Raw genomic sequence first — 12,248 nt, 5'->3', positions numbered from 1 at the left:
ATCTATCGCTTTTGAGTAAAAAAAAATGTAAACGTAAATTAAAAAATATGTAAAGATAAAAAAAATTTAATCGAATAAAAGGTACGTAAGTAAACGATCGGTTTATTTAAAAAAAAAAAATAATAATAATAATTCTTACCGTCAGGAAGATTCGAAATTTTCGAAATTTTTATTATGTAAAAATTTCAATCAACTCGCCTGTCATTTCCAGACTTCGTGAGCAAATCTTATACTTTTATTTTTCATTTTTCTTTTTTTTTGCCTAACTTTTTTACCACGTACGACACGACGTTCCTTTAAATTTTATTTCTTTTTATATTTAAATTGAAAGTAAGAAAAAAAAGGATATAAAAAGACTAATAGAGAAAAATATATTTTAACGTTGAACTTTTATTAAAAAAAAAAAAAAAGAAAAAAAAATATATTTGCCACGCGTGATAAGAGTTAAGATATAAAGAAAAAAAAAAAAAAAGGAATATAAAATAGACGTCAACCTGATTACACAAACGCTATTTTTTTTCTTCCATTATCAAATATTAATATTTGAAAATAATATAATATTTTCTCGCGTTATTTTCCGCAATGAAAAAATAATATAACAAAAAAAAAAAATAAAATACTTTTGCAATTGAAAAAAAAAAAAATAATTGTTTCTACAACAACAACAACAACAACAACAATAATAATAATTTTAAAATAATATTCTCTCGCGTTATTCCGCAGTTAAAAAGAAAAATAAAAAAAAATACTTTTCCAATTGAACAAAAAAATAATTCTTTCTACAACAACAACAACAACAACAACAATAATAATAACAACAATAATAATAATTTCTATCAAAGAAAATAGTTTTGTTTCTTTCGTAAATAGAAAAACGCGAATTCTTACATAACGTAGAAAATATTTCGCCCCCTTTTTTATTTTTTATTTTGTTTTTTGTTTTTTTTTTTCGTTGTTTCGTAGAAACATCGTCGAGTATTCACAAGTCGATGAACTTACCTTCTGTCTATTGCAGAGAGCTAGAATAAAAAATGGAGAAGGAAGTGGGAGAATGAAAGAAAGAAATAGAGAAAGATAGAAAGATAGAAATAGAAAGAGAGAGAGAGAGAGAGAAAGAGATAGAAAGAAAAGAAAAGAAATAGAAAGAGAAATAGAAAGAGAAAGAGAAAGGAAGAAAGAGTTCGATGGGTATGTGTTATCTATGTGTATCTGTGTAATACACGTATAATACACGTATGAATGTAAACATCCATGTGGGTGTGTATATGGGTTGGTTCGTACAAAGGGAAAGACACGGTGGAGACACATGGTTTTATTTTTCTTTTCTTTTTACTTCTTTGCTTTTGTATTTTCTTTTTTCCTTTTTTGAAAACTAAAGCCCCTTTAGTTCTATAGACGCCCGCAGGTTTTTTTCACGTGGAACGCGCGACCGAAGGGGGTTTTTTCTACCCTTACGAAAGACAAAAAAAAACGAACTAGAAGAAGAAGAAGAAGAAGAGGGTAAGAATAAACGAACGTTTGTCGAAAATGAGAAGAAGAAGAAATAGAAGAAGAAGAAGTAGAAGAAGAAGAAGTAGAATAAGAAGAAGAAAAAGAAGAAGAAAAAGAAGAAGAAGAAAGAGAGAGAGAGAGAGAAAGTAGAAATATTCCATACTTCAACTTTTTACAAAAGAATTTGCTATCCTTTTCATCTTTTTCGTCGCCTGATTAAACTTTCTCTTTTTCTCTTTCTTTCTTTCTTTCTCTATCTATCTATCTATCTATCTATCTATCTATCTATCTATCTATCTATCTATCTATCTATCTATCTATCTATCTATCTATGTATCTCTATCTATCTCTATCTATCTCTTTCTATCCTTTTTTTTTCTTTTCTAAAATACTTTCTACGAACAACACAAATCAATTTTCTTCAATAAAATAAAAAAAAAAAACCCAACAAATTTAAAAAAGAAAAAGGATCGCGCGTTCCTTTCAATTCATACGTTTTTACAACTATCACTAACAATTTCTATCAACAATCTCCTAAATTCACCTAATCTCAAGATGCAACAAAACAATATATATTTCCACTTTTTTTTTGTTTTTTTTTTTTGTTAATTCTTTTCTTCTTATTTTATCATCGAAGTACAAACGACACTACGTGATTGAATAAAACAAGGAATTTTTCTCTACAAAAACGCACTCTCACATACACACATTGTTTAGGAATGATCAAAAAAAAAAATAAAAAACGAGATATACGTGAGGAAGATGTAAATGACGAGTTTAGATATGAAATATACGGTCAGCAAAGTTGACCAATAAATCTCAAATATGACTGAACCTATGAAAAAAAAAAAAACCACTAATGTAATATTGTAGTCTTAAATTTCTCACATGCAACTTTTTCTTTATCCATTTTTCTGCTACTACGATACTTTCTGAATTATTTAGGTGGTAAGAACTAGTGAGTCATCTTGTATATATTTTGATATATTTTGAGAAATAAGAAAACAAGGAAGTATTTGAGTCACCCTGTATATGTTTTGATATACGTTGAGAAATAGGAAGACAAGGAAGTGTTTGAATGTACAATTCATACGTAATATGTACAACGTATTCACACATACACACACGTACACGTATACTCACACACGCATAGATTTAGGCGAGTTCGTAATCGATAAAGTTTGGTCAGAAATGTCGAAATTGTTCGATAGATGGTGCACACCATCTCATACCTCACAAACACCACACCATACCATACCATACCATACCATACCATACCACCACCACAACACCATACCACCGCAACAGATCGTACCGTATTATACCGCACATCGCACAACCTATCCATGCGAAGTGTCACGGTTCCAAATTACGGAGACATCTATGCGACCATTAGGATCGATTTCAGTGGTCTGTTGTTTGGTTCGTAGAATGGAAGGAAGAGAAGGGGGAGGGGAAGGAAGAGGAGTCATTTAATCGTCCACCATTGTTATCTATCCTTTCTCCAAAAGGATAGGACCTTTTCAAAAACCCTTTAGTTCCCACACCTTAAGTGGACTTGACCGAAAGTCAAGAAATCGATCGATCGAACCTTTTCGTTCTAATCCATCCTCTCTCTCTCTCTCTCTCTCTCTCTCTCTCTTCCTCTCCATTGCTCTTTTTCTAATTGACTTTCAATGACGATTCTCTTATTTGAAATTCATTATTTTCCGAAATTGCTACACCATTTTCTATCCAATGAATTTCTAAACGAATTTTATTACTCTTAGCTTCCACCTCCCTTATTCCCTTAACCCACCCTCTCACTTATGGGTATTGCATAGAATAGGAACGTGAAAAGTTTTCCATCGTAAGCCCTTTTTTTCTTTATAATTATATATTATATATAAATATTATATTATAATAATAATTTGATTTTATTTCGAAATCACAACTTTTTAGTTAAATTATTTTACGATTGGAAAAACAATTCATCTTATCCCAATGATTTAAACAATTTTCAAGCCATATTTGTAATCTGCATTATGGTTATACTTGATATTACTGCAATTAAATCTGTAAACAATCCATTATTATTATCATTATTATTATTATTAAAATTGTTATTATTATCATTTGTAAGAATTTGTTTTTTTTTTATTTCTTCTTTTTTTTTCGATTAGACAAACGTTAGTTAACGTTCGTCTGTAAAATTTCAACGATAGAATATCAGATCTAGTTAACCCTCGTTTTTACCCCTATGTTTTTATCAAATCGAATCGAATTGATTCAATGATACCTTTGTTTAAAGGTCTTTCCTTTAAAAAAAAAAAAAAAAAAAGAAAAACCTAGTACAATCTCATTCGGTTAGATTCGATATCGAATTGATCTACAATCCACAATGGAATTGGAAATGTACAACTCTTCTGGAATACTATTGGTGGAAAATGGAAACGAGAGTTTTTATAGTGTTCATATGGATGTGTGTGTGTGTGTATGTACACACACCTATCAGGAAAACCTTTTTGGTTCTTCCTCTGAAGATGAAGAAAAAATATTTGACTTCTTAAAAGGAGATCAGAATTTCGTCTCGTAAAATTGTAATCTCCCTTCACCCTCAGCCCCCATTTTTTTCGAATAATTTAAAGAAAATAAAAAGAAAAAGGAAATGTGAAACAATTCGCAAAAATGAGAAAGAGGGAGAATTGTTTTTCATTTTTTTTTTTTTTTTTTTTGGTGAGAATGAAGAAAAATGAAAGGTTGTTTATGTTTAGCAGGATGATACTTGGTGAAAAGAAAGTTGGCAACTATTTTTATTTATTTTTACAAGTAAAACTTACAACATGAGATCGACTACACGCTTTTGGTTTTTTTCTTCTTCACTTTTGAGAAAGAAAATTCTTAGAAAAAGAGAGAGAGAGAGAGGAAAGGAAAGAGAGAGAGAGAGAGAGATAAGCTTAAGAAATATACTCAAGTTTAAACTTTCGAACTTTTCGATTGTGATTTCTTGAGAGAGAAACTTTTAGTCATTGATATATGGGGTGTACCACCGATTTCTCCCTCGTATTCTTGAAAACGCGTAACTTAAACACATGGCGCCGTGCCGAAGTCAAATGTAACCGTGCCAACTTTAAAAAGCCAAAAAAAAAAAAAAAAAGAAAAAAGAAAACACGGTAAACAAAAATGATCGAAAACAAAATTGTTATTTTTGTAAACATCTTTCATAGATACTTATTTTTTCATTTTTTTTCATTTAAAACAAAAAGTTAAATTATGTAAATATAATAATAAATTATTGTAAATATTTAAAAAAAAATTTTTTTTTTTTTAAGAAATTAAAAGAGGAAAAAATAATTGTACAAAATCAATTTTAATTTTAAAGTAATTTTCTAAGACATTAAAAAAGTTTCTTTCTTTTTCGTCGAATAATACAAAAATAATATTTTATAATAGAAAAACTATTTCGTTTTGTTTCTCGTCTTTAGGTGAATCAGAAATTTGTTCGAAATTGATCTGTGATTTAACATTATTTTCAAATCGATTTGTGTTTTACTTGTTTCTTTTAAACACATCGAGAAAATATCCTCAAGCGTGTAACTTCGAAAGATGGATCGTAAGAAAGACTACAACGACAACAACCATGACCACGAACCACGAAAACGACCAACGACGAAAGATATCGTAAAGAAATCGAAGAGAAAACTAGCATTGGCTAAAGGGGAAAAAAAGAAAATAGGTCACCTGAGGCAAATATTTGTCGACTTTTACCAAATAACCGTATTTCCATTTAAACTTCATTTTCTAGTTTTGACAAATCTACATCGGTATATATATAAAAAATGTAGATTTCGTTTCTGTCAAATCGAAAATCTCCAAAATTACTTCATCGATTGTTTTGAAATTTTCATACAACGTTGCACTCACATACAATTATGTTTTTATTTATAAAATAATTAATTAATTTAAAAAAAGATACAGGGGTAAGTCCAATGCCATCTGTTGGGCAAAAATTTCGGTGAGTAGTAAGCAGAACATTTGAACATAACCTAACTTTTATCTAGACTTGTTTTTCTTGTCTATTTAATCAGATATATTGCGAATAATTAGATAAATCTGTAATACTACAATTTTAAAACGAAATATTGTAATTCTTTTTTTATTTTATAATAAATATAAAAAATATTGCTTCTTAATTATTCGATATTTTAAATTTCAAACAAACAAACCAAAAAAAAAAGAAACAAAAAGTAGAATATATTCTTTCAAATTCTACTATTAAATAATATACTATTATTAATTATTTATTTAATATACTATTAAATAGATATTATTCCTTATTAATAATTTACAATCAACATTTCAAAAGTCAATATTATAATTGAAGCTTCGAATCAAAAAAAGAAAAAATAAATAAAAACCTAAAAATATGAATCGTATCAAAAAGCTTACCATATTATAAAAAAAAAAAAAAAAAAAAAAAAAAAACAGATAAATGATAATCAAAAGTGAAATGATGACAAAGAACGAACGACAAGTATAAAAATGTTAGAAATCAATGGTAGAATGTTTGATACAACGAATGTTGTTTTATTGTTTGACTTGATTTCTAATATTCTTGTCTTTATCCCTCTATCTTTTTCATATCCAACGGTGTTACTATTAAACGATCTTGATAATGTTTATGTCGATTGTCAAACCCTTTGAGCAGAATATCGTTCTCGGTTTGACACGTTGTACGTGGGATGCCAAAGGATATAAACTGACAAAGTAGACATTTGCTAATAACACCCGTTCGTTTGACGATCAAAGCGATTCAAGTGATTGATATCAAAGATCTATATATGATCCAATGGATCATCATAGCATTCGATAAAGGTAATATATATGTACATATCGATATAGGTATGTTTATGTATATCTATATAAATATATGTGATGTCGTGTATGTGTTATATATATTAACAAAATTAACCCATTACCTGCCACAATACAAAAATATAGAAAATAAAATTAAAGTAATTGTTTAATGTGATATTTAGTTTAAGTAAATAGAACTATATTTTTGCAACAATTGTTATTTTTTGTTTTGTTATTTTATTGATTTAAAATTAAAATAGTGAGAAATTTGTAATATTTTTATGAACCAAGAGGCGTATGATTTTTTCATTTTAACTAATATATTTTATCATGAAGTTGCAGTTATTAAAAAAATTTATTTATTAAATATTTCATATTTATATTTAATTTATTAAATATTTTTAAAATAAAAAAATCTTATTACAAAAATTTTAATAACATTATTATCAAATTTTATTTACTATTAAAAAAAAAAAAAATAAAAATTTGAAAATGCTTACCTAAAAAAGGCCATTAATAAGGTGGGTAATGGGTTAAAAAATAAATGTGCCCATAATTATGAAAGTGATCTCATTGTAAGTCATATATTTACTTGTTTTGTGATATTTAAAAGAGAATAACATTTGAACACTATAATAATATACTATAATAAAATTCAAATTATGAATGAAATTATAAAATTGTTATTAAAATAACAAACATTATAATATAACAATTCTTTTTTGACAATTACATTTGAACACTATTATAAATTCTATTTAAAAAAAATTACATCTGAATACTATTATGAATTTTATCATAATATTTAACTAACAAACATTATCTAACAATTCATTTTTGAAAAATACATTAAATTTAATGTAATTTAAAATAATGGGCTGTGTAAAATACCTGACAAAACTCATTTATTTGTTTTTTCAATTTTGGACCCAAACCATTTTCATAATTATGGGCACAAATTTTAAATAAAATTATTCGATAGATACGATTATTAATTAGGATTTAGATTGCATAGATTGAAACATAGATTAGAATTTCTTTGACAGATAAGATATTAGAGTAATCCTAACGTTGAAATCGTTCTAATTTACAAATATCCTCCCTTCTTCCCTCCTCCCCCTGTCACCCACTCTCTCTCTCTCTCTCTCTCTCTTTGTCTTTCTCGTGTACGATTGGAAGATACGAGAGAGGTGACTTTTAATCAAAAGAGTAATTCAAACCGTTTGGGGGCGGAGTAGGAGGGAGGGGGAAGGGGGTAGGTTATATCAAAGCGATCGCTAATCAGCCATTAGAATTCCATTTGCCCTTGAGTCAGCTTGCGCGTCGTCACTAATTGCTACGAGAAAGAGGAACTTATCGAGGAAAAGCCTAGGCTAAGGAGATAAAAAGAGAGAGAAAGAAAGAGAGGGATAGAAATAGAACAAGAAAAAGTGAGATAGAGAATAGAAAAAAAAGAAGAAAAAAAAAAGTAGTAGATGCTTCGAGTGCAATTTTCGAGATAGAAACGTGTCCTCTGAACCTTTTCTACAACTTTTTCTTTATCCCATATAAAATGGTGAAATGAGAAATGAAAATTCTAAGAGAAATAAAATGAAAAGAAAAAGAATAAAAATTGAAAGAGAGAAAGAGAGAGAGAGAGAGAGAGAGAGAGAGAGAGAGAAAGATATTAAAAAAAAAATATATATTAAAAAAATATAAAATAAAACATTTTGCTTTTCTTAGATATTTTTATTTTCAAAGAATATAAATAATTTAATAAAGATATTTCTTTCTTTTTTTTTTTTTTTACGACAACGGATGTTTAGTTATATATATATAACATATAATCATTTTATATTTAATATTTAAATATTTTTCTATTATTTTTTTCTATTTAATATAAGAATATTTTTATGTATAGAACTAAATATAGTTATATTTATAACTTATAATATTTTTATATTTTTGTTTTTTATATATAACTAATATATATATATAATTCACTCTCTAATCTTTTTTGTTATGCATTAAACTGGATAGAGACGAGTGGTAACAATAACGACAACAAAAAAAAAGTAGCAAGAAAAAGAGAGAAACGAAATAAGACGAAGTAATACTACTACTACTCGCGGGTTTAATTAAACTTTTCTCCGACATCTTTTCGCGTAACTCGGAAATGTGCGTCGCATTCGTAGCATAAGGGGTGTTGGGTAAACTTTAACCCCTCCCCAACTTCTTCCTCTTCATACCAATCTATCTTTTTCTTTCTCTCTTTCTTTCATTCAATTTTTTTCTTCTTCTTTTAACTCGGTGTTTCCTTTCACGAAGAAGAAGACGAAAACGAAAACGACGATGACGGATCTCTCAAAGCTTTTTATTTTTTTTTTATTTTTTATGACGAAATATTTCCTATCCTTCATTTCGTTTCATCTCTTATTCGTATTATTATTATTTTTTTTTTTTTTTTTCCTATATGAAACTGGATCCGAAGCACGATACCAATTAAATGGAATGATTAGGGATGAATATTTGAACGAATAAAATTAATCAAAAAAAAAGGGTTGGGGGGGGAAGAAAAGAATGAAACGTAGAAGAGAAGAGATGAAATGAGATATAGTTTGTACTTTTCTTTTTTTTTTCTTCATTCGATCATCGAATTGTTCAATAAAATACTATGGTTATTCTCGAGAAGAGAAAAGGTGAAGCAAGTGGACCAGAGTGGTAGGATGAGAAAAGAGAAGAGAAGAGTTGAGTTGAGTTGAGTTTATATAGCGGTTGGTTGGTGGTGTTAGTGTTAAACTACGAAATGAAATTGAATTTTGGCCCCGAGAATGAATTATCACGTACGAAAAATGTCACCGTTATCCGAAATATATGGTCCGTTTGTGTGGTTTTCACGTCTCGTACCTACGAACTATCGACTGGAACAGAGAAAATGAGAGTAAGAGAAAAGAAAGAGAGAGATAGATAGAAAGTAAAAGAAAAAGAAAAAGAAAAAAAAAGAAAAAGACAGGAATACAGATACAGACAGTGAGAGTAAGGAAAAGAAAGAGAAAAATCATCCAGTTAACTTGAATCGCAGCTATTGCAAACGAATCTCATCTGGTGAAGCGACCAAACGAAGATTGGGAGTAAATCGAGATTAATTGAAATCTCGAACCGACATTTCCAAGCGTAGTTTCGATCGATTTTATCTTCTCTTACACGTATCTCTAACTACCCTATGTACGTTCCTACCCACCCATCTACACCCCACCTACCTACCAACCTAGTCTTGAGTGCCAAAATTTCTCTTATCCTTTTCCAAACACTCCCAATCTCTTCCTCCTACCTTCTACTTCACCCTTCTACTACTTCACCCTCAGTTCTCTTGCTATCTTCCTTACCAAGTAGTTTATCTCTTCGTTCGAAAATTAATAGTACGCGCGTATTATGATTAATATCGTTTGTTGTGGTGAACGGTAAGCTTAACACGAACATATTAGACACATATATAAATATATATATATATACTACCCCCTGCAATTCGTGGCAGAAACTTCTCTAATTGTTTGCCACGAGAAATTATGATCATACCTATGTTACCATATAGTTTAACTATTCTTGATATAATATTAATAATTAATAAATACAGTATTGAACGATAACTATAATTAATTATTTCAACGTGTGAAATTATTTTTGTGCTTATATTAATCTTTAATTTTTTTTTTTTTAATTAATTAAAACGATTATTATGAATTAATGATTTTTTATATTGTCAATCATTAGATGAAAAATGTTTTACCTTTAGGAAGCATTCGTCGTGTTTATTATAATCCAAAACGTACGTATACGAAGTTAATCGAACTTGATCGAGTATTAAAACGATTATGGTAGTTTAGATTATCTAGATTAAAACGTGACACGCCCAACAACAACCCCTTGTCTGATATTATTTCTCTGTGTTATCGTCATGACGAATTTTCGTCCAAGTAACCCTCAAATTTCATTCAGAAATTTATATTATAACAGAAGTTAAACCGATATTAACAACAACAACAACAACCAACCAACAATAACGTTCTACGTGGCACCGAAAATTTTACACATTCGTAAAGTTAAAATGACGATATTGTCAACGTTATGCTTGTTGGATGATGATGATGATGATGATGATGATTAAACGTGAACATCTACGAACAATTGCTATATAGATTTTGTTTAAACTTTTGTTAACATAACACAATAACTGTATTAATCTAATATAAAATTTTAGTACTATTGAAAGGGTGGGTGGGTGTGGGGGTAGTAGTAGAAGAAAATCATTTCAATAATATTGCAATACCATTGGCAAATTCTCTATTCTAATTTTTTTTTAATATTAATCCATTAATAATAATATTAACATTAATAATAATAATAATAATAATAATAATAATAATAATATACCTTACAACAACGAATAAATTATAATACTAAATTTGATCTAGACAAAAAAAAAAAAGAAAATAAATTTAGGAAAATTCGTGGACATTTGCAAACACATTACAAAAACGTTTTACATCAACGATAATAAGGGATAGAGAGAGAAAGAGAAAGAGAGAGAGAAAGAGAAGATGAAAAAGAAAATCAGGAAGAAAGAAGGAAAGAGAGAGAGAGAGAGAGAGAATGTTTAACAGTTAAAATAGAATGAGGTTTTTCTTTTTTATTCGTTATTTCTTTTCAACCAAATAGATTTACTTCGGATGAACGAAAGAGTAGAAAAGAGAGGAGAGTCGGATATAATCGTGACTCACCACCTAAAAGAGAGCCTTTGCAGCTTTCTCGTCCACCAAGTGATTTCGAGGGGCATTCGAGTCGATTCGAAACGATCAAACGAGCAGGTACTCGGTGAAACGGTTTTTCTCCATTTTCCAACATCCTACCCTACCTCTCCTCTACCCCTTCCCCACCTTCTTCTACTCCTCCTACTCCTACTCCTTCTTTCATACCACCTACCTTTGTTCTAACTACTATCGAGAACGAAATTTTTCTCAGGGACTTTCTTTTTCAACTTGTTTCCCCCGAATTGTCACGAGTCGCCTTTTTTTTTTTTTTTTACTTTCTTTTCTTTTCTTTTTTTCTCTCTCTCTTTCTCTCTTTCTCTCTTTCATTTTTCCTTTCGAATTAAGGCTCTACCATTGGGAATTATTCCGACGACATATTTTTATGTCTTTTTTCTTTTTCTTTTAATTATTTTCTTTCTTTCTCTCTCTCTCTCTCTCTCTCTCTCTCTCTCTCTCTCCTTTCTTCATATATGTTTCTTTCTCTCTTTCTCTGTTTCTCCTAAGTCTCAATATCGATTCGGTTCGTTTCGCGAGGATTTTTGCCGAAAACATTCGAGAAAAATTTACACGCTCTATTACTTCACCGAAGAAAACCTAACGACACTGTTAATCCGACTCTTTTTCAATCATCTTACCGTCAAATATCTTTCTAGAGGATTTTTTTAAGAAAAAAAAAACCCGATCGATTAAATTCGATCTCTTTAATGACTTGCACTTCTTTTTTGGTCTATCACCTTGATTCATTCTATGATAAGAACAAAAAAAAATCTATGTTGTTGAATTTTTAAATTTTATTCTACGTTCTAACATTGAATCAGTTAACTGTGATTGACGAGTATATACGTCATAGCTCGATTCTGGTGACACAAAACGGTGTCGCACTTTAAAACGAGGGTGTCACAGTTAACTGGTTTAGGTGAATTCAGTTTTGAAAATTCTGATATCATTGTTTAATACTTGATTTCAATTAATTCAAATTAGTGTTGAATAAATTGGATTATTTGGACCAGGCAACAGGTATGTATACATATATATATATAGGTACATATATATATGTAGATACGTTAATATGTACAGACATGTATAAATAGGTATGTATAACAAACATTTTATAAAAAGAAACACGCTTGCCAG

The 12,248-nt window shown here is 29.1% G+C and overlaps 1 protein-coding gene across 6 annotated transcripts in view; it reads right to left on the bottom strand.

Annotated features, from left to right (window-relative positions):
- Positions 1–12,248, bottom strand: part of nAChRalpha6 (nicotinic acetylcholine receptor alpha6) — a 354,431-nt gene that overhangs the window by 81,687 nt on the left and 260,496 nt on the right. The gene's annotated exons all lie outside the window — the stretch shown is intronic.

The sequence above is a fragment of the Polistes dominula genome, unplaced genomic scaffold, assembly GCF_049000335.1.
Source record: "Polistes dominula isolate Pdom_NZ unplaced genomic scaffold, Pdom_raw_medaka contig_73, whole genome shotgun sequence".
Lineage (NCBI taxonomy): Eukaryota > Metazoa > Arthropoda > Insecta > Hymenoptera > Vespidae > Polistes > Polistes dominula.
The sequence above is the reverse complement of the archived record's forward strand: the minus strand, read 5'-3'. Positions and strand labels throughout refer to the sequence as shown.